The sequence below is a fragment of the Bubalus bubalis genome, chromosome 4, assembly GCF_019923935.1.
Source record: "Bubalus bubalis isolate 160015118507 breed Murrah chromosome 4, NDDB_SH_1, whole genome shotgun sequence".
Taxonomy (NCBI): domain Eukaryota; kingdom Metazoa; phylum Chordata; class Mammalia; order Artiodactyla; family Bovidae; genus Bubalus; species Bubalus bubalis.
In genome coordinates, this window is record NC_059160.1 from 107,599,834 (window position 1) to 107,622,944 (window position 23,111).

The following is a 23,111-nucleotide window of genomic DNA, read 5'->3' on the forward strand; positions in this document are numbered from 1 at the left end:
CGTATCTTGTTCCTTCAATAATGTAAACAAATTCAGGTCATCCAAATGATATGCTAACATGACTACAAATTAAGCTCCATTCTATTTTTCTGTGAGAGACCAGATATTATGAGGAAAGAGAATTGTGTGTAATTGCCTAATGAATTCAGACACCTGTTAAGTCATTTTATCCCTCCCAGATGAGGTCCCAGCATCTAGTAAAGACAGCAGTGCCTAGAAAACAACATTCTAGGCTGTCATTATATTTCACTGGAGTGCGGGAGTGATCATTTATTAGGAGGAGTAACACTAATTATGAAGGTTTAGTAAACATTATACAGAATGTTTTTACATATATTATCTCAAGGAATTCTTCCTAAAGCCTTGTTTGTAAACTTTGTGAATTTGTATTTTACAAAAGGGTTGGTGAAACTCAGATGAAATAGGTTGCCCAGGGCTAATGGATAGAAGGACTAAGACTCCAAGCTATGTCCTTTAAAAGTCCAGGGTGCCATATCCTAGCCCCGGCCCCCACCAAACCACACAGTTCCCATTTTGCAACCACTGCCTCCAGTCTTCACCACCAGGTTCTTTAACCTGCTCTCACCTTCTCCAACCTCTAAGTGATATCCAACATGAAAGACCATTCAATTCCACAAGAGAAGCTCAAAAAGCCACAGATGGGCAAATGCTAGCAGAGGCCTAGAGATCAGAGATATCTATTTGTAAAATCCCAGAACTCCAGAGATTTATCTCCTCAATGTTTATTACTTCTGCAGTAAGGAAATGGATGTCCATTGAGCTTAAATGTGCTCACCAAGAATACAGAGCTATCTGATCAAGTTCGGGATCAGAAGTTTCATCTGTCTTTGTGTTTGTGGCATGGAATGTGATCCCTCTGCTTCACTCTTCAACAAGAATCTACAATAATTCAGGAATAGACTCCAATGTTTTTGACCTAGTATTCAAAGCTATCCAAAATCTGGCCCACCTTTACTATATAAACTTCAAAATTATCCAGCCTCATTACTCTATATATGAAGCAACTTTGCATCCATCTACCTAATGGTACCACTATCCTAAATGTTCTTTTTCACCTCCAGCTTCAATTCCACAAGACATTCGCAACTTCTCCAGGTTACATTAATCCCTGCCTTCTCAAAGCTCTCCAGTTTTATAAATTTGTACCATATATGAAAGATTGTAAAGGTCAAATCTGAAGGTGCTAAGGGCCACAGTGACACTAAACACATATAGTCTTAATGATTATCAGAAATAAGTCTCACTGATCCCACAGAAATATAAGCTTCTAGAGGGTAGGGGTGTGCCTGTTTAACTTCACTAAAGTAAACATATCCATAGTAACTGGACCTACACCCGATACAAGGCAGGCACTCGACATTAGATAGATGAGTAGGCACATGAATGATTGAGCAAATGAATGAAAAATGAACAAAAGAATAAGGAACCAAGACAGCAGTCTAGAAGGGAGCTGGAGGGCAAATATGAGGGTGGTTTTAGATACAGCAGAATCTTGATACAATGATCAAACTTTCCAATCAGATCTCTCTAGCCTACATACCTATAAAAGACAATATAGAGAGGGGGTCCTTTACCCTAATGGCACCCCACTCCAGTACTCTTGCCTGGAAAGTCCCATGGACAGAGGAGCCTGGAGGGCTGTAGTCCATGGGGTCACTAAGAGTCAGGCACGACTGAGCGACTTCACTTTCACTTTTCACTTTTATGCATTGGAGATCAGATCAAATCAGATCAGTCGCTCAGTCGTGTCGACTCTTTGCGACCCCATGAATCGCAGCACGCCAGGCCTCCCTGTCCATCACCAACTCCCGGAGTTCACTCAGACTCACGTCCATCGAGTCAGTGATGCCATCCAGCCATCTCATCCTCTGTCGTCCCCTTCTCCTCTTGCCCCCAATCCCTCCCAGCATCAGGGTCCTTTCCAATGAGTCAGCTCTTCGCATCAGGTGGCCAAAGTATTGGAGTTTCAGCTTTAGCATCATTCCTTCCAAAGAAATCCCAGGGCTGATCTCCAAATGGCAACCCACTCCAGTGTTCTTGCCTGGAGAATCCCAGGGACGGGGGAGCCTGGTGGGCTGCTGTCTATGGGGTCGCACAGAGTCGGACAGAACTGAAGGGACTTAGCAGCAGCAGCAGCAGCGTTTACCCTAACATTTTTTGAAGTCCATGTGGCTAGGTGATGATGCAACCCCTCATTTCTTTAACTTACATAGTTAATGTCACTGTCCAAACCTTTAACAAATCATTTACTTTTCCTGGTGGGTGCTGTATTGACTTAGGAGTTAGAACAATGATACAGCATTTAAAAGTCCCTGTAGCTAACAAATCTTATCTTGCTTACTGAGGAAAAAAGTTCAAATATATTTTTTAAATATACTTGAAACATGAAGCTAGGGTCAGTTCCTAATCTTTAGGGCTCTTTGTAATCAATGAAGACTAGGAGAAGAATATAGTATCTTAAAGAAAAGAAAAAAGGAGAGGAGAGAGAGAGAGAGAAAAGGAGGCAGGAAGACTTTTAACCATTGGATGTGTAAGTTCACCTGAACCAGATGACAGTCATCGGATGACAGGATGTCTGGGCATCATCAGCTCTAAATGAAGAGCCTTAAGAAGCCCACTTCCCTTCCCAAGGTCCTCAGGAGGTGATCCGAGGTGTTAGAAAAGTTTGTAAAAAAAGTTATAACACTGGACAAATGTAAGACATTACAGATATGAAGGATGGGCATTCATGAAACAGCTACATTAGTTCCTTCAAAAGGATGCTATTGTGAGATGTGAGAAACGTCTATGTAACTGCATACCTCCCAGTAACTGGATACTATCGTCCTAGGGAGAAAGTTCTTTTTAATCTCATTTCTAAACATTCCTATTTAAAAAAAAAGGCAGTCACTTCCTAGTTTAGTGTTGTACAAAGTAAAAATTTTAATGATTAATAAATATAAAAATGGACTAATCTTTGCAATGTTAGATAACAGTATCAGAATATTCAAAGTTGCTGAAATTCTCTAATGAACTCGGACTTCTAAAAAATATATAAAATAAGAGGAACAACCATTTGTATGATATTTATGGCACATATTTTGAAATTGGCCAATTTTCAGAGAAGAGTAACCATCTTAAAATGGATAAAAAACAAAACCAGTGCACATTAATGGAGCATTTAGCATGTACTAGGCATTCAGAATTTCTACATATGAACTCACTGAATCTTCAAAAAACCCTCAATTTGAGGTGTCCTGAGACAGAGGTAAAATCAGAATTCCCAGATCAAGCCACCATTTAAAACAGCTAATGCTAAGTGCTAAGTCACTTCAGTCGTGTCCGACTCTGTGTGACCCCATAGACGGCAGCCCAACAGGCTCCCCCGTCCCTGGGATTCTCCAGGCAAGAACACTGGAGTGGGTTGCCATTTCCTTCTCCAATGCATGAAAGTGAAAAGTGAAAGTGAAGTCGCTCAGTCGTATCCGACTCTTAGCGACCCCATGGACTGCAGCCCACCAGGCTCCTCCTCTATGGGATTTTCCAGGCAAGAGACTGGAGTGGGGTGCCATTGCCTTCTCCGTTTAAAACAGCAGGCTTTATTTATTCATTCCTTCATGCAACCAGTTGCCTTATTAAGATAAGGAAGAAAATATTACAAATCACTGAGAAAAAATCTGAAATAACTTTAAAAACAGCCAAATGTAAAACTGCACTTAAAAACATCCTTAAACAATACTTACTAACTAAAATGTAATATTTATACAACATTCAAGAATGAAGATTGTGGCTTGATGAGTTTGAAAGAAAGGGAAAGAGATGCCAAATTCATGTGGATCCTTACAGATTTAGTTATCCTGGAAAACTCAATCAATACTTCTAGTGATGTTTGATTGCCAAGTGCTCTTCATTCAAACAAGACTTTCCCAGTGGCACTCGAGGTAAAGAACACCCCTGTCAATGCAAGAGATGTAAGAGATGCAGGTTCAATCCCTGGGTCAGGAAGATCCCCTGGAGAAGGAAACAGCACTCCAGTAGTCTGGAGAATCCCATGGACAAAGGAGCCTGGTGGGCTACAGTCCATGGGCCTGCAAAGAGTTGGATACGACTGAAGCAACTTAGCATAACATGCCTCATTCAAACAGAAGGAAATGGCCAATTTTCAAAAAGACAGGATGAAAGTTATAACACAGTAATATTGTCAAACTTTCCACTACCCCCCAACTGGCATTTACTTCTCAGCTGTTTCTTTCTTTTTTTTTTTTTTTTCCAGTGACAGCTCCCCTTCATAATAAAAATGCTTGGCCTTTGTATAAAGAGGAATAAATAAATATCCTCAGCATCTCTTTCTTAATAATTTGCCAAAAAAAAAAAAAATCAAGGAAGATGAAGAAAAATTCAAGTATCCTTCTACTACAAGTTAAATTTGTACTGAAGATATATTTTTACAGCTGTGATGAACTTCTAGAGCTGGTTATTCTTGGAAACTGCTTTCTGCTTACTTGGGCTTCCTTTGCGGGGAATTGTTACCAAAGTTTACTTTGCATGATTATTTTGAATGAATCTGGTATCCAGAGAATAGTAGAAGTGCTAAATTTGGACTTGAATTTACTTTCAAATTTTAGGGTAAAGGAGAGTCGACTAATACAGAACAGTATTGGGGATACCTGCACGGTGAGCTCACTGGTACTCAGATAAAATACAGAGCAGAAAATGAGAGGAAAGGACTTGTGTTCTCAGGGTCACGTTAGGCATATTCCACCACTCTAGATTTCCACCACTGTAACAGAAGAAGATTTATATCCTCTTGACAAAAGTATTAAAGATTCAGATAAAAATGAATGTGAAGGTCCTTCGTAAAATGCATATAAGAAACTGAATGAATGATACCACTGTAAAGATATTATCCCAAACTTAGCCTCTATGGAGAGCATGTATGACTTAATTCACACGGGTGGGTATATCAACTAAGGTACTAAATAAAGTCAGCAAGCTATAAAGTCAGCAAACTGGCCAAATCTAGTGCACACCTGTTTTTCAGATAAAGTTTTACTAGAACACAGAACATCCAGTTGTTTTCAGTAATCCCACAGAGTTAAACCGTTGTCATGGAATCCACGTGACAGAAAACGTTTACTATCTGACCCGTTATACTGTTTGTAAAGCGTCAATATGAGCCTTTACAGAGGCTCTGAGACAGAGGATTCAATATGGAGAGTTCTCAGTCCAAACCACTGTTTGACACTTGACAACATTATTTTGTTTAGGCTTTTTTTTTTCCTTTTTCAATTCCCCTACAGAGAATGGCGAGTTCAATTTGGTATTTCAAGAAAACATGCTATTCTTCTTGCGTGGAAAAAGGATCAAAGTCAATGTCTAATTGCATGCCTAAAATGACAGCACAGCTCATGTAAAATGCCATAAGGAAATGATTATGTAGGATAGAATAGGAACTAAGAAACAGAAAATATAATGGACTTCTGGGAGAATCCATTGAAGAAAATCAAGTATTTGGGTTTAGAAGATAATGAAAAAGATAACTTCAAACCATCATGATCAAAGGGAGATATGAAGATAATTTAAAGCAGATTTCTCTGAAAGGTGAAAGAAAACATAGAGCCCACTTCAGTTTGCAATAAATACTCAGTGCTCAAAAAATATTATTCTAAATACTTGAGGATCTACTCTTCTGGGAATGAATGAAGTACTTCATATTGGCATAGTGATTCCATCTTTCCAATCAGATTATTTCAAAGACAAAGAAAGTTTATGATCTTACTTTTTAAAAGATTTGCAATGAAATTAATTTTTAATTATGGTTAAAAATAACATGATATAATTTGGTTTTTGAAGCATCCCCAGAAACGTCCGTATTTGGAAAGTAAACCCTGGAGAGGTTCAATTGTTTGTCCACAATTACACACGCAGGTAGTGGCCGAAACTGTGAGAAGCCAGGCCTCCTGATTAGAACGGCAGGATTTATGTCATTATGCCACACGGCCATACTTTTCACAGCGTGTTCCCTTTATCTCTGAAATCACAACTTCTCTCAAATGTCTAACATTTTTCAGAGGCTCGAATGTAATTAACCTAGAAAAAGGCCACCAACTGCATGCAAAGGTGTAGCTTCAAACAACCTTTATATAAATCTGATGTAAATCTGCAAATGTCTTAATGGCATATTAAATTTTTATAGAATCTTTCTCCCATAGTTAACTATGTTATTGCTCTTTTAAAACTGCTCAAAAGTAAATCTACCTCTAAGGAATAAGCTGGGACATATTTTAAAGATGGCCATTTCTTTAAAGGGGTAAAGAAAGACTCCAAATTCTTTTCCAACTTTAAATATGTTTAGTTTCTCTAAAAATATGTTTCCTTTTTTTAAAAAAGTTAAGGAATGGAAATTGAGTCTATCTTAGATTTTAAAAGCACCTTTACACTTTGAAAAAGAACCCTGGACACAGCTAAAAATAAGTGAACAATATGTACTTAAACACAACACAATTACTTCTGCATGTGTAAGACATCTGTAATACACAACGAGAGGCAAATATATGAAAAAGACTACAAAGTACTCAGATTCCTATTATACTATAAGCAACTGTTACTCATTCAAGAACCAAGAGCTGCATGTACTAAACACACAGCCAAGAAAGCTATCAAATACTGATGTCAGATTCTTACTGCAGAAAATTGCATTTGTGTAGGGACCTACAATTTATCATAATTTTGAAAAAAACAAAATAAGGATCCAAGCATTCTGACCCAAACATAGCCCCAAAGAAGATGCCCTGATTACCCAAACACCACAACCAATTTGTTAAACAGTAAATAAGACAGGCAAGCATATTAAAGACACCAGTGAAAACATGCTGGAATCTCTGTAAGACTTAACCAACCACATGGATTGAGGTCAGAACTTTTTTTTCTACAGATCTTGTTAAACTTGGAAAATCAAAAAGAAAAAAGAAGTTAAAACAACACTACCCTCTATGAAAACCAATAACTTTAGATCCAAACTCCCTCACTCTTAATTTCAAAATATGGAACTAAGATTATGATAATAGTTGCAAAAACTTGGTGAACACATTCAAAAGCAATATGAAAAATAAACTGATTTTATGATATGCAAATGATATCTCAATTAAACTGTTAAAAAATACAAAAAAGCCCAACCTGACATGCGGCTATTTACAGTCTTTATTCCATTTATTGTAAATATTCAGATATTTCCCTTCAGAAATACTAAAAGTTTCTTAGTCTGGAATGCTGCCATGTTGGCGGTGTTACATGATACAGAGTTTATGCACACTGTTATCTCCAAAATAATTTTTAAAAATCAGAATTGCATCTGGCCTCAAAGGTTACCAGTACTGAATCAGGGAACCTAGAGCTCTTTTTTTGTATAAATAGAGGGAATCTCAGATTCTAAAAGACACTCTTTACAATCCACATTCACTAAGGCCTGACACATCCTGTGCAGGGAGGACCTCCAAAAGACAAACAGGCACTGGACATCACAACACTGCTAGTCATTCTAAGCTGTATCATATTTCTAATGAAACTTATAGGAAAAGGTTTTTAATCTGAACTATAAAGCAAACTCTTTAGCACAGACTTATCTTTTCCCTTATAAAGTCATTAGGAATGCATTGTCTGTACACATAAGTTAATAAGGTTGATTAGCAATGATGCAGCAATATGATTTCAGAGTCAAACCAAATGCTTCAATGTGAACTGACTCCAGAAAATTCAATTTTGCATGCTTTGGGGATGCACCATGCATTATAGAACAGGTCGAGAAAATCATAAGGAGCCTCAGAAGCAAATCTAACCCAGCCCAACCTCAAAGGATGTATATACAAGGCCTCTCTTTTAAATCTGTTCAGTTCAGTTGCTCAGTCGTGTATGACTCTTTGCGACCCCATGAAGCTATTCATCACCAACTCCCGGAGTTCACCCAGACCCATGTCCATCGAGTCGATGATGTCATCCAGCCATCTTATCCTCTGTCGTCCTCTTCTCCTCCTGCCCTCAATCTTTGCCAGCATCAGGGTCCTTTCCAATGAGTCAGCTCTTCACATCAGGTGGCCAAAGTACTGGAGTTTCAGCTTCAGCATCAGTCCTTCCAATGAACACCCAGGACTGATCTCCATTAGGATGGACTGGTTGGATCTCCTTGTAATCCAAGGGACTTTCAAGAGTCTTCTCCAACACCACAGTTGAAAAGCATCAATTCTTCAGTGCTCACCTTTCTTTATAGTCCAATTCTCACATCCATACATGACCACTGGAAAAACCATAGCCTTGACTAGACGGAACTTTGTTGGCAAAGTAATGTCTCTGCTTTTTAATATGCTGTCTAGGTTGGTCATAACTTTCCTTCGAAGGAGTAAGCGTCTTTTAATTTCATGGCTGCAATCACCATCTGCAGTGGTTTTGGAGCCAAGAAAAATAAAGTCTGACACTGTTCCACTGTTTCCCCACCTATCTGCCATGAAGTGATGGGACTGGATGCCATGATCTTAGTGTTCTGAATGTTGAGCTTTAAGCCAACTTTTTCACTCTCCTCTTTCACTTTCATCAAGAGGCTCTTTAGTTCTTCTTCACTTTCTGCTATAAGGGTGGTGCCATCTGCATATCTGAGGTTATTGATATTTCTCCCGGCAATCTTGATTCCAGCTTGTACTTCCTCCAGCCCAGCGTTTCTCATGATGTACTCTGCATATAAGTTAAATAAGCAGGGTGACAATATACAGCCTTGACATACTCCTTTTCCTATTGGACAAACCCATGGTGGACATGCTATGCCCTTGCAGGCCAATGTGATGTAGATGAGCGAGCTCAGAGTATCAGTATCTCAATGCCTGTTACTCTTCTGGGATAGGAAGATGAAAAAGAAAAAGAGTATCCAGTACTTCTTCTCAAGGAAGCTTCTAAACCATCTACACACACACACACACACACACACACAATCAGTACTATTCATATAATACCTTAAATAATCAGGCTACCTTTTACTTGAAGGAACACAAAGACAAGGATCTATACTAAAAATGATCACTGCATTTAGAATTAGCATTGCCTTTGAAATCCAGCTTCACTGCATGCTAATCAATTCAGGGAGATTCACTCAGTCGCTTGTAAAATGGGTACAAATAATGACCCCACAGGGTCACTGTGACAGCTAAATTAGAAAGCAAATGTAAAATTCCAGGGGGCTCAGTGGTAAAGAATCTTCCTGCCAATACAAGTGATGCAAGAGACATGGGTTTGATCCTTGGGTCAGAAGATCCCCTAGGGGAGGAAATGGCAACACACTTCAGTATTCTTGCCTGGAGAATTCCATGGACACAGGAGCCTGGCAGGCTTCAGTCCATAGGGTCACAAAGAGTCAGACATGATGGAATGACTGAGCACACATGCGCACGTAAATTCCAAGAGAGCAGTTTTGTCTGTTTTCTTCATTACTTTATCCTTGACATCTAAAAAGGCGCCTCATATTTAGAAGACACTTGGTACCTATTTTTCAAAAAATGAAAAGATAAGAAAGAATCTAGCAAACTTGTCACATGACAGGCACTGAGGGAGAAAAAAATGGAAATTGACTCTGAATCCAAATTAAATGCACAAACATGAAATGGTTTTCAGTTCAGTTCAGTCGCTCAGTCATGTCCAACTCTTTGAGACCGCATGGAATGCAGCACACCAGGCTTCCCTGTCCATCACCAACTCCTGGAGCTTGCTCAAACTCATGTCGATCAAGTCGGTGATGCCATCCAACCATCTCATCCTCTGTTGTCCCCTTCTCCTCATGCCCCCAGTACCTCCCAGCATCAGAGTCTTTTCCATTGAGTCAACTCTTCGCATCAGGTGGCCAAAGTATTGGAGTTTCAACCTCAGCATCAGTCCTTCCAATGAACACCCAGGACTAGTCTCCTTTAGGATGGACAGGTTGGATCTCCTTGCAGTCTAAGGGACTCTCAAGAATCTTCTCCAACACCACAGTTCAAAAGCATCAATTCTTCAGCACTCAGCTTTCTTTATGGTCCAACTCTCACATCCATACATGACTACTGGAAAAAACCAAAGCTTTGACTAGACAGACCTTTGTTGGCTCAGAGTCTTAAAAAGTTAAAAACAAAATTCTGGATGATCTGAGCTACTTAGTTGTCACTGTTAGAAATTTCTTTCACTCAAGACTCTTCCCTACTCAAAGGAACTGGGATAATATATTATCCATCTTTGTATTACTAGCAGCCATAAAATGCGTAATTGTATGTAGAAGTGTGTATCACTTGTATTTAACACTATTGTAGGTAAACAGCACTGTTTGCAAGACCAAATAATATGAGAATGACTGATTCTTTCATCTTATTTGGATTTTCCATTTTAACCAAACCAGGAGCTTTGGTGTTAACTATGGAAAGAGATCCCTTCTTCCCTAGCTAGGCACTCTCTGAAATCCTTGGGCAAATTACTTCACTTCTATAAACCTCACTCCTATAAGTTTCCTTATCTGTAAATAATATCTACTTTCATAGAATCCAACAAAGAAATGCATAGAAGACACTTTGCTAGCACACAGTAAGCCTTGAGTGGTGGCTGTTATCATAATTACCACCAGCTCTGTGTATATGCAAATGAAGGCTAATGAATTTAAATGGGGTATTTCTCTTCCTCTTTAAACAATATGGAAGTCAGCAGGGCTGCAGAGAAGATTACACTGCAGAATGCAAGAGAATCAAAGACTACAAATTATCCTGTCCAAGAACCAGAAACTTTCAGCTGCTGCTTTGACAGCTTAAATTCAGCCCCTTTCTCACTTAGCCTGCCCATTTTTCAATTGGCATCTCTGCATTTTCTCCTTTCTGGCAATTTTACCTCTGAAGTACCTTCATTTTTGGAACCATCCTCTCTTTTGACATTAGGGTTGTCACTCATTTGAATACTCATCCAACAGAAAGAAACTAAAGTCATATTGTGTGATCACAAGAAACTTTCAGCATCTTTAAGAAATGAGTGGCATCCTACAACATTCCTGGAATTGTGAGTATCAGGGTGAACAACAATACACCAAGCTGATGAGTCTACTGCTAATGCCTAAAATTTTTCTTGCTCCAAGTTTGCACAGTGGTGCCTTAGAGAGCTGGAACAGGGTGTCAAAGAACAGCCAAGCCAGTATTCATCTTCTCCACCTCTAAACCAATCCCAGGCTCAGTATCCTCAAACAGAAGATCCTTCTATTGAGGGATAATCTATTCCAAACATAATATCCTGTTAGTAAAGGAAATTAATCAAATTAGGAAGAAAAATACACTGTGATTTTAGTCTCTTTGTGTTAAGCTTCTGTTAGCTACAAAAGTATATGTTCCATTTGAGGGAATTCCCTGGCAGTCCAGTGGTTAAGATGCCATATTTCCACTGCAGAGGACATGAGTTCCATTCCTGGTTGGAAGAATAAGATCTCTAAGGCTATGCGGTGTGGCCAAAAAAAGAAAAGAGTATGTTCCATTTGAAGGGCTTAAATCAAGCTGGAGCCTTAAATCCTGGAATTACTAATATAGCTAAAGAGAAAGTATCTAGGGGGAAATAAGAAGGCAGTCTTATTCATGACACACCTGAGGAATGGTACATGGTGGTGGTCCATTACAAGTCTCTAAAGTGGCAAATTCAAAATTATTTTCATAATCACAAGTTTGTTTTTTTCTATAATTAAAGGCATGGAAGCAATGTGCACAGTGGTAAAAAGCACTGGATCTAGAGGAAGAGGTACTGTTAACTGTACACCCAACTAATTTCTGTGGACCCCAATTTCTGCAAAAAGAGATGGGCTAGCATATAGATAGATAATTTCTAATATCCCTTCCAGACCACAAAATCTTGTGTCTGTATGAAAATCTTACAATGTTTCATAATATTGTATGGGGTATCAGACTCTCAATGTACATCAGTGGGTGCCAGAGCCAGCTACTCATCAAAATTACAGGAAAGGCAGCTCTTTTACCCCTTTCCTGTTTACCCACTTCTGCTGCCCTCTAACCTTAAAAGAACATAATTAGAGGAACGAGATCACTAAGCAACTGGAACTAACCCCTGACTTATGGTCTCCTGAATGCACACCCTGCCTTGTCTAACCTGTAGATTTTTTTCCTAGATAAAGAGAAGGATGAAGAACTAAGCTGTTAAAAAATGACTAGCTCTCTACCTGCAACAGCCACCCGCCCAAGCCCTTCTAGCAATCCTGCAGGCAGATCACAGCGGGGTAAAATAACATCTGGAGAGAGAGTCAGATAGTCTGCACACAACGAGGAATGATGCAAAACCGGCCTCTCCCCAGTACCGCACTAGTTCCCTTTAAACTTTGTCACAGCTGAGCAGACTCTACAGAGTTGGCCTCTGAACAGGAGTCCATCTTCTCCCCAGATTGCCAGCTTTTCTGATTAAAGCACTTTTCCTTTCTACTGACACTTCATTCTTGAATTATTGGCTTATGAGCGGCAAGGAGATGAACCTAGATTTGATAACAGCAGCGGGAATTTTTTAGAAAGTAGATCTAAGAACTAAGATCCCACAAGCCGTGCACAGTACACTGTGAGAGGAGGACATAAGTAAATAGTAATTTTTCCTGCTATTTCTCCACCAGCTCCTCCCTAACACTTCAAAAGAATAAATAAATAAATAAGCAGAACAAAATATCCTTATTCAGTAGTGTCCAGTTTGGAGCTACAATCTCCGATTTAAAAGTTTCCCCATGAGAGGCTGACAATCATTCCAGTTTGGAAACCCATAATAAACCCTAATGCTTAAACAGTCTCCATCCCCTACCCACCCTAGCTATTACCTGTCACTTAAACCATATTCTTAAATATTGGGTTTTTCAAACTCAAAACCAATCTTGTGCATGTGTGCTCAGCTGTGTTCGTCTCTTTGTGACCTCATGGACTATAGCCTGTCAGGCTCCTCGGTCCATGGAGTTTTCCAGACAAGTATACTGGAGCAGATTGCCATTTCCTACTCCAGGGGATCTTCTCGACCCAGGGATCCAACCCACATCTCTTGCGGTCCCTTGCACTGGCAGGCAGATTCTTTACCACTGGCAAGTATAATCTTACCTATAAAACGAAAACCACTTTTAGCTATAGACTTTTCTCAGCAAGCCCAAGTTACCAGGAATTAAGTTCCTGTAAAAATAATTTGGTCTGAATGTTGTTAAGGCATTTGAAATATTTTATAAAATCTCTTGCAGCCAGAAAACAGTATTGCTTTAACAACAAAAATGCTGCCATCTCTGCTCTCCTTAGGAAGTAAGGAAATAAACTAAACTATGGAACAACAGCAATGACAACAAAAAGCAGCTTCAATGCTTCCCTGAAAAGGTTTATTGCAAGAGATTCTAGAATCAGCTGCCACAGGGTTGCCTGCCAGGCTAGGGAATAACAAGAGGAGGCAAGAGATGCACGTTCACCCTTAGGTGTTAACATGCTTCCTCTTTCCCCAAAGAACGAGATGAACGCTGCAAGCTATTACAGCCACTGCACTAATCTTCCTTACTACAAACCTTACGAAAAGCAAATATACAGCAAACAGGGTACTGGTAGGGAGCAGACCAGAAAAAGCTTGGATCCCCTCCACTTCCAGATACATAAGCAACAGCACCATCCTGAGCCTGAAGTGGTAAAGTCAGGCTATAAAATTATGAAATGATGGTAAGATATTATCAATGGAGAAAAATGAAAGAATGAGTATGTGTACTTATTTTCAAACAAAAGATAAATAATCAAATCAGTTGTTCAGAAGACTTTTCCTTGAAAAGGGCCTTTTTCTCAATATACTTTAAATTGTCAGCACTGTTGAATAGAATAGCAAACACTTTGATCGACATTTCACCCAGCATCCCATTAGAAAAGTCAGAGCTAAGTCAACTGATTGCTCTGCAAAACGGGCAGAAAGTTCACTATTACAGAAATGCTAAGGAAATATAACAAAATGCTGTCGAGGATGGTGATATCTACTACAGAAAACGAACCTGTCTGAGAATGTACATTTACTATATTCATATCTGGTAATAATTTGGCAAGGCAAATATTATATTCCGTCATCTCCACAGACCCTGTAACTGATGTTCAGTACATTTAGTAATTTATCCAAAGTCACATCATTTAAATATAAATCTTCAGGATCCAATCCAAAGGCCTTTCTAAAATGTTCTTACCTGAATCTATACATGAGAAGATTAGCCAATCACCAAGTGCTACTTCAAAGTAAGCATCACTTGCTTTCATAGTATTAGGTATATTTAACTTTTATCATACTGTTATAAGATTTTAAGAAATGTCAGTCAATGGAACAGGTAAATTTTTGCCTGACTCTTCAAATTAGGAGAAATAATTCTATGTAATTTGGAGTTTTCCATTTCATAAAAATTACAGAAATATACTCAAGCCACTCATACCTAGCTTTGATATAATCTGACAACATTACATACACATGTATTCCTGCAGTTTATTCTGGTGGGACACACGACACGCACACGCACAGTACACCCTTTTATAAGGGGAAGACTCAGGGTCTCAGGCATTAGAAACCAAGACAACGCCCTCAAAAGGCTGGGCTGGTACCGTTAACAAGTATAATGATGCAAAATTTACAAAATTAAAATGCTGAGGTGTTTTCTTGTTTGTTTTTGTTGCTTTTAAATATATAAAATGTAATTACTTCTAAGCTGTCACAACTGATGTTGTATATAAGCAATGACTACTAAATGTACTTCATATGTGGTTATCTTTAATAATACAATAATGGAAATTGTGGATATATTTTTCATTTTCTTCACATACTAAAAACTAAGTCATTTATTTGTTTTTAAATGTGCTTCATTTTTCTCATGTTGTCCTTGCTGTTTTCTTTGAATCTTACATTAATTATAAGCAAAATGACAACCACACACCCAAATGCAGACGCTGCAGATTCCCTTATTACAACAAAGAGAAGTATTATGATCTCTGCATTCTATTTGATTTCCTGAAATGAAATGAATAAACATGTGGAGAAAGAAAGAAAGTGTCCTCTGGAACAGAAACACTGACTTCACTAATGAAGGCCATAATTACTGAGGAAACATGCATTAAATTCTGAATTCATGCTATTCCACTTGATGCAAGAGTTGTAATCAGACCAACAGAGCATACAGGAGCCATCTGGGTGATGCAAAGTTGTAAAGACAAACCCTGAGAGCAAGGGCACATCGACCTTCCTAGTACCAAATCATCATAGACTTTTGTGTTAGAAAGTGCTGTTGTTCCCTTTTCATTTCTTATTTTCCTTCTGAAGAAAGGAATACTGTGATCGACAGGTATGAAAATGGATATTAAAAAAAAAACATCATACCGTGCAACCTTTACCCTATTATCAATGATCAATGAATTTAACATTCAGTTTTATCCACCCCACCTCCCACCCAGGTCACACCTTTTAAGGACTCTCTAATGCACTCCAGAAATCTGGCTTTCTATAGCTTATATTTCACTTGAGAAATCAATCCTAAATTGGCATTTCCATCGTTGCAGGCATTTAAGACAGGAATCTGACTTCCAGGGTTTCAATGACAATGGGTTTCAAATTTGTGCAAACCACGTCATTTTCCGTGAAATTGACAGAACCCAGTTGAATATGAGTAACCTGACAATCACGAGATCCCCGTCAGTCAATTTGATTCCTCTGAGGCAGCAGGTTATCAAAAATTGAACCGAGTGATGTAATACACATCCCAGACAGTGTTATGAGAACAGCAGAGATGATTTCAATGAGACTCACTATTTATTCATCACAAGGTCCAATTTGCGTGTTATTTTCACTGACGGGGTACTCAGTTAACTGGCTGAAATTCAGTGCTGATAGAGTGTTTTATTCCATACTGTAAAAAGGACCCTTTTAATTTTTTTTTTTTTCTGTCTTCCTGTATGAGAGTATAAAACAAAGAGAGATTTTGTGTTTGTGGCCATTCATGGTAATATCTGAACACCATTTAGCAAAGCTGGACGAGCAGACATTGGAGAAAGCCCTTAAGGACTCCCTGTTTTTCTCATTAGGAGTGTATAATAACATGTCAAATATTACAGAGTAAAAAGTAAGACAATATTATTATTCAGAAAATAACTACTTTTCCTTTAAATGGTACAGAACGAGATAAACACTGATAGGAAACACACTCACAGAATGAGATAAAACCTCCACTTCTGAGTCGGATCCTTAGTCTCATCACCTAAGGGACCTTCTCTAAGGTTCAGGGAAAGAACAGGAAAGAAAGCTCTCCCAACAGGCAAGAAAGAGCTGGCCTGTACATTCTTGGGCTCTTCCCATGGACCAGTCCAAGGGCTAGCACATTTGAAAACCATGCATCATCTCTCATCAATGTTGGGGTCACATCATATCTTAAAAGGCCCTGACATCATTAGACACAGTAGCTATCTCAGTTCGCCTTTCCTAATTCATTTTACTAAGTTCATGTGCTTTATGTATCCGCTGAAAGGACTGCTCAGTGCTCCTCAGTAACTTTCTCTGAGTTTCCCTCAAGGAAATGCTCACCCACCACTTTCCACGTTTCCCCACCTCTCTAATTATAAATACCTACATCCAAACAATCCTTCAGGGCCCTGCTGACGTACCCTGCCCCAGAAGGTGCTTCCCACCCCCTCAGCTGAAAGTCACCTCCCCGTCCTCTCAGCTGCCCTCTGGCTCCAAGTGCCTGACAACCCTCACCACTCTTCAGCTTGAATTTCATGTACTATTCTCAACTTCCTACTACTCTCAAATGTCCTTAAGATCAGGATTTTATTGATTCATCTTAGATTCCTCACATCACCTACCACAGTGCCTTGCACAAAGATGAACCTTTAAAAAAATAATCATAATTTGTGATAAGATCGCTGTCCCAGGTATTAACACTCTAATGCAAGCATCAGAGAAACTTGCAAGAATAGTCAGTTTCCCAAATTTAAATAACTTGAATCTAAACAGCAAGCAGAATACAGAATCATCTCAAATCAGCTGAGTGAGGAAGCCAACCTGCAGGAATAAAATACCCTATTAATCTTTGACTTTTAGAATTGAAAAATATTTCTGAACCTCGATTTTATTTGTGGTATTATCTGGTTAGCGGTCTTGGCAGCTGTTCAAAGTTTTAAAGTACTACAGGTCATGAATATTAAATGCTACAACAAGTTTACTGGGAGGAAATCCAAATTCATTTGTAAGTGCATGACAAATAGTCACCCCCTCCAGTTTCAATAATGCAAGGAAATACTGTGATCGGAACCAGAGTTCCTTGCTATATCTAGATTCTCACAAAGTCAAGTGTAAGACAAATGAAGGGAAAGACAATTTTCAGAAAGCAAGAACACTACTTGAAGCAGAGAGGCACAGATGGTGCTTAAAGACAATCAGAATCAGCAAATATATCGTATTTCATTCAAGGCAATGGGTATGAGGGTCACATCTTGAGTAAAACCACAATCTGGTCTAGAAAGAAAAGGGACGAAGTCATAAATAATAACAGATTCTGCTAATGCCATCCAAGCAGCTAATCAAGTTAAAAAAGCACATGTGGATCCAATGTGCAAATACCTGCAGGCTATACACTGGTTTTTCTGTACGTGGGGAGCCACACAACATAGTCTGATGGACACAAGCACCACATTTCACGTCTTCAGTGTTCAGACAGTGATGAGCCCAAAACCTTCAACAGAATATAAGCCCCGGCCCTGGGAAACCATTTTCAAAATACACCCAGTAAATGGCTTGGAACTATGCAACTATTTGTTAGTGTGGGTCAGATGGTTGCATCCCATTACACAGCCAAGCTGACTCAATACCCAAGATAAAGGTAAACTTGCTCACCACAGGCAGCCTCCATCAATCACACCTGGCTTTGCATTAAAATAAAGTTTTGCTAGACAGAGACAACTTGCTTTTCAAAAGTGGCAATGACTCCCATATCCCTCTCTAGTAATATAGTGTCTTTATCTTGTTTACATGAAATAGAGCCACAAGATTTCATTTGAAAAAAAGGTGGCTATCCAGATAATACATATCTTGGAAACAACTACAGTAAAATAAATACTGTCATCTGTAGAGAAAGTCTTAAAATATCAAACTCAAAGGGCTTCATTTTCCAAATTATTTTGGGCTATAATTAGAATTGTTACACTCGCTTTCAGATTTCCTTTCCTTTTTAATTTTTTTTCACCTGTAACTGAATAAGTGATTATGAGGCTAATAAAGGGGGGAAAAAGATATTTCCACATTAAAACAGTTAACAGATGTTAAATAAGCACAGAAAATGGCCACTAGGCAAGCAATGACTGATGTTGGGTAAGTAAGAAAAATGTTGCCTTTACTGATTTTATTACCCATGTACCTCCTGGGATCATGGGAGACTTGTAAAATATTTTGTGGGCAGATAAAAGTCTAGCATTTATTTGCAAGGCTAGTTTAAATGTCTTTCAAGGGTTCCCTATCCCCCTTACATTTTGACAACATAAAGCTAAGTAAGTGAAAACCATCTAAGAAAGGCTAAAATAGTCATTTGTTGAGAGGTCAAGAAAACTTATTTTTCAACATTTTTCTGACATGCATCTTTTCCAGTCCCACCTTCCAGACCTCCCTAATCAGGAATGAAATCCTCACTGTAGAAAGGAGAAGGTATAAGATTTCACTTTAGCACTGCAGGCACATCTGTTTCAAAAGTCAGCCTTTAAGTGTGAATTCAGTAATTCACTGGGGAAGCCCACATATTTAATCTCTTACAAATCCTCCAATTTTTTCCCTAAGTATTGAAAACTGTATTATTTCATGTTATAATCAACCATATTATTTCAAAAGTCATATTATTCTCTTGATAAGCATTTACTAACTAAGCTAAATGTGCTAATACGTTTGGCATATTCAGAACCGTGCACAGGAGATATGAACACTGGACATGGTTCCGCGTGTTGGTGTGCCCCTGTGTGCGTTTAGTTGTGTCTGAGTCTTTGCAACCTCATGGACTGTAGCCCACCAGGCTCCTCTGTCCATGGGATTTCCTAGGCAAGAATACTCGAGTGGGTTGCCACTTCCTCTCCAGAAGATCTTCCCCACCCAGGGATCAAATCCATGTCTCCTGCACTGCAGGTGGATTCTTTACCACTAAGCCGCCTGGGAATCCCAAACATGGTTACTAAATACTAAATAAAATATCTACAATATTCTGGGTACTTACTATTTCCTTATTTCCTCTGCAGAACTACAGAAATTTTACATGTCATATGGACACGGGCATCATTTGCTTGAACCTGAGCAGTCAAAAAAAATGGCAGCCAAGAATTCTGACCAAATTCAGTCATCCCGAAAAGGCTGTCTGGCCCAAACAGGGCATATTTGTTCTTAAGTAACCAATATTAAATAACAGGAGATGTCACAGAAAATCCAGATGGAAGTCTTAGAACAATCTTAACCTCTCCCAAACAGAACCTTGTACTTTCTTATTGCAATGACGGGATGGAGAGAAGTCCCAGGCAGGGGATGGAACTCCTGTCCCTACAGTTCCTTCTGCCTGATCCTAGTAAACGCTGACTTTAGGACATGAATCTGACAAGAAGTACAGAATCAAAACATCTGACATTACTAAAGAAACGTGAAGCAAGACGCTGAGTGTGATTGCTATGAGAAAAACATTACTGACAAAACTATAAAAATGGAGAGACTGCCCCTCTAGTTTTAATCATTTCCAACTTGAGGAGGACCACCATTTTTAGATTTTTGAGCATTTGGCTAGTTCTTTGGTTTGCATAATAGAGCTAAACATTTGTGCACTGGGTTCTTCTGTTTACATATAAAATCTGTTTTAATAAGGCAGGGAAGTTTATTTCATCTGGCAAACTATGATAACTCTGATGTAGAGTTAATTAGTAAGACATTCAAGATGTATTCGTTTAAGGTTGAAAAGTCTTTTAATCCACTTCCTTCAGAGTCTCTTCTAACTTACCCCAGGCATAGAAATATATATGTTTTAAAGACAGAATATGAAATCTTTCTATAACTTCCATATGAAATCTATGCCAGTGTTTACAAGCTCTCTAGTCATGAAATTCTAAATGGAATTTTTTGCTTAAATATTCATGCTTCAGCTTCAGTTGATTCCTAATTCATATGCTTTCAAACCACTGGAAAAGTTTGGCCATCTCTTTCTTGAAATAAAGATTTATAATTTCCATTGATGTTTCTTCTTTCCCTTCAACTAATATGCATTAAGTGCCTTCCAAATACCAGGTATCCAGTTCACAACAACAGAGAAGGCGATGGCACCCCGCTCCAGTACCCTTGCCTGGAAAATCCCATGGACAGAGGAACCTGGTAGGCTGCAGTCCATGGGGTCACTAAGAGTCAGACATGACTGAGCAACTTCACTTTCACTTTTCACTTTCATGCATTGGAGAAGGAAATGGCAACCCACCCCAGTGTTCTTGCCAGGAGAATCCCAGGGACGGGGGAGCCTGGTGGGCTGCCGTCTATGGGGTCTCACAGAGTCAGACACGACTGAAGCGACTTAGCAGCAGCAGTTCACAACAAACACCATACAATTTCATATAATCTTCCCAACCTCTCCAGGGGAGAACATGATCTCTATTCTGACATGAAGAAACAGGTCATTGAACTAGTTTAAGGTGACTCACTCAGTGCGAGTTAAGATTCAATGCTTATTATTTCCTTCTCTACTGTGGAGTCATCTACGTTCTTTATTCATCTTCATACCCTTACAGTGTAAGATCACTAGACAGTCACAAATATGTCTTCTAGTTCTAGGGATTCCATTTTCTGGGTGACCTTCACATCTCTGGTTCTCTACACCTCAGCTGGAGACAAGGGGCCAGGCATAGATCATCTCCAGGTTTCTCACAAATCTATAAAATCTATTATCCAAATGCCCTCATTAAGCCCACAAGGCCAAACCTATGAAAAAAGAAAAAGCTAAGCTGAGATAGCAACTATCAGATGAAGGGTATTGCTGCCATGACTAACTTCCTTGTCTGGTTACCAGACAGCCTGGGTAAGTTTCCATTTGAGAACTTCTCAAGACACTGAACATTCAAAGCATTAAGTCCTTTCCCATAGGATGGGGAACTTTGTGCCCGACTCTTTGTGACCCCATGGACTGCAGCCCACCAGGCTCCTCTGTCCATGGGATTTTCCAGGTAAGTATACTGGAATTGTTTGCCATTTCCTTCTCCAGGGGATCTTCCCAACCCAGGGATCGAACCCAGGTCTCCTGCACTGCAGGCAAATTCTGTTAATCTGTCCTGTGGCAATTTAATTATTAGTGCAACCAAAGAACTTAGATGGAAAGAAAAGTTTTCTTTCCTTGCACAAGTGGCAGTTCTCATTTTCGTAAGCAGCAGCATGAGTAAGGCTGCCAAATAAAACACAGGATGCCCAGTTGCACTGTACTTTCAGATAAACAAAAATAATTTTCTATTATAAATATGTCCCAAATATTACATGAGACAAGTTTATAGTAAGGAGCTCTCTCAGCAACTTTATCCTTGAAAATAAGCTTAGAGAACCAAAAATTTCTCAGAAGAGAACTTCAAAAATGCTAAAAGCAAGTCCTAAACTGACATATCAAAATAATTTCCTAATTTATGAAATGGTAAAATGAAAATTCTGCAGAAGAAAACACAGTGCTTCCCAGGCTGTCAAGGTCTTAAAACACCCAATCTGCATCCCCAAATAGCTCTCACCCTGCAAAGGACAAGGACCATGACTTATTCTATTTGCATTTCCAGTACAACAAGAAAACTTGCTATTGTTGATGATGTGGTTTTAAAAAGAAAAAGGCTGTTCTCCCTAATTTTCTTTGAATGAATATTTAAAATTGATTTGAAATTAAGAGCTTGGCTTTCAAACCTATGTTGCGTTCAAAGCACCAAATCCGAATGAGGGTTCTCAAGTTTCAGCAGTTAATTGAAATCACAAAAGAACTTCATTAAGCACTTGATACTTGAGTTCTAAGTAAACTCCTTGTTTCCCCACAGAGCAGAAGCAGAGCATAATTACTCTTCCTAAATATAAAAAAAAAAAAAAAAGTCATTTCAAAATAAATGTTTCTATTTCCCTCCATTTTGTTCTTCAATTCCCTCTCAATTTGATTTTAAGTAAAATTAAGAATTGAGAGGAAAAATGTAGTAAAAACTACAACACTTGACAGTTTTCTCAGGGTCAGTATCCTAAACCATTATACTCCTTGCTGAAGAGTATCCAAAAGGATAAAGGAGCTAGTCTGAATCATGTCTGAGGTTGCAGGCACTGGCCAAGTTCAGTCTTTTACTTAAACGCAAGGCAAGGATGAGCTTATTGTGAGGGAGGGAAGATGTGGAGATGAGAAGCAGGCAGTTTCTAAAGATGCACTAGTCCACTCAAGGCATTCCCTTAACACACCAGCAGGAAACTGCTCAGTTCTCTTCAAGTACTTGGGATCCTAAAGTGCTTCCGTGACCTTCAAACTTACACTGCATTTGAAACCACTGAGGGAATTCGGAAGAACACATATTAAGCACTGAGGCAAAGGTCTTAATTGGCCTCAGGGCAGAACTTATAATAACCAATTTCTGTTTTGACTCTTCTATTCTTATACACTACAACAAGGAAAAGGTGAAAATGACTCATTATTTAAGAATGTGACTTCCCAGAGCACAGCAGAGAGGTTTGTTTTCCAAAGTCAGCTTAGGAAAAGTAATATTAACAAATGGCAGAGGATTTCCTCTTTCCAGAGTCGAGCATCCAGCTCACTGATCAGCTGTGTTATTTTTTCAAACACCTATTACAGGCAATTTATTGGATTACAGGACTTGGACTGAAATAAAGGAGTAAATGATAAATAAATAAAGATGCATATTCTTTACAAGGCAGAACTGTCCTTCTGCCCTCTTGAGGATTTCCTCTTGGAAATCATGAAACTAAGTTAAGAAACCTGAGAAATAAAATAATCAGAGACTGACACCCAGGTTAGTAGGGAAAGGTCAGAGAGGACACTTCCACCTCCCGAAGATCAAAAAGTAACTTACTTTAAATTCTCT

General features: G+C 38.9%; 1 protein-coding gene across 4 annotated transcripts in view; it reads right to left on the reverse strand.

Moving 5' to 3' along the window:
• The window catches only part of TMTC2 (transmembrane O-mannosyltransferase targeting cadherins 2), a 417,736-nt gene that overhangs the window by 223,688 nt on the left and 170,937 nt on the right, over positions 1-23,111 (reverse strand). The window lies entirely within an intron of this gene.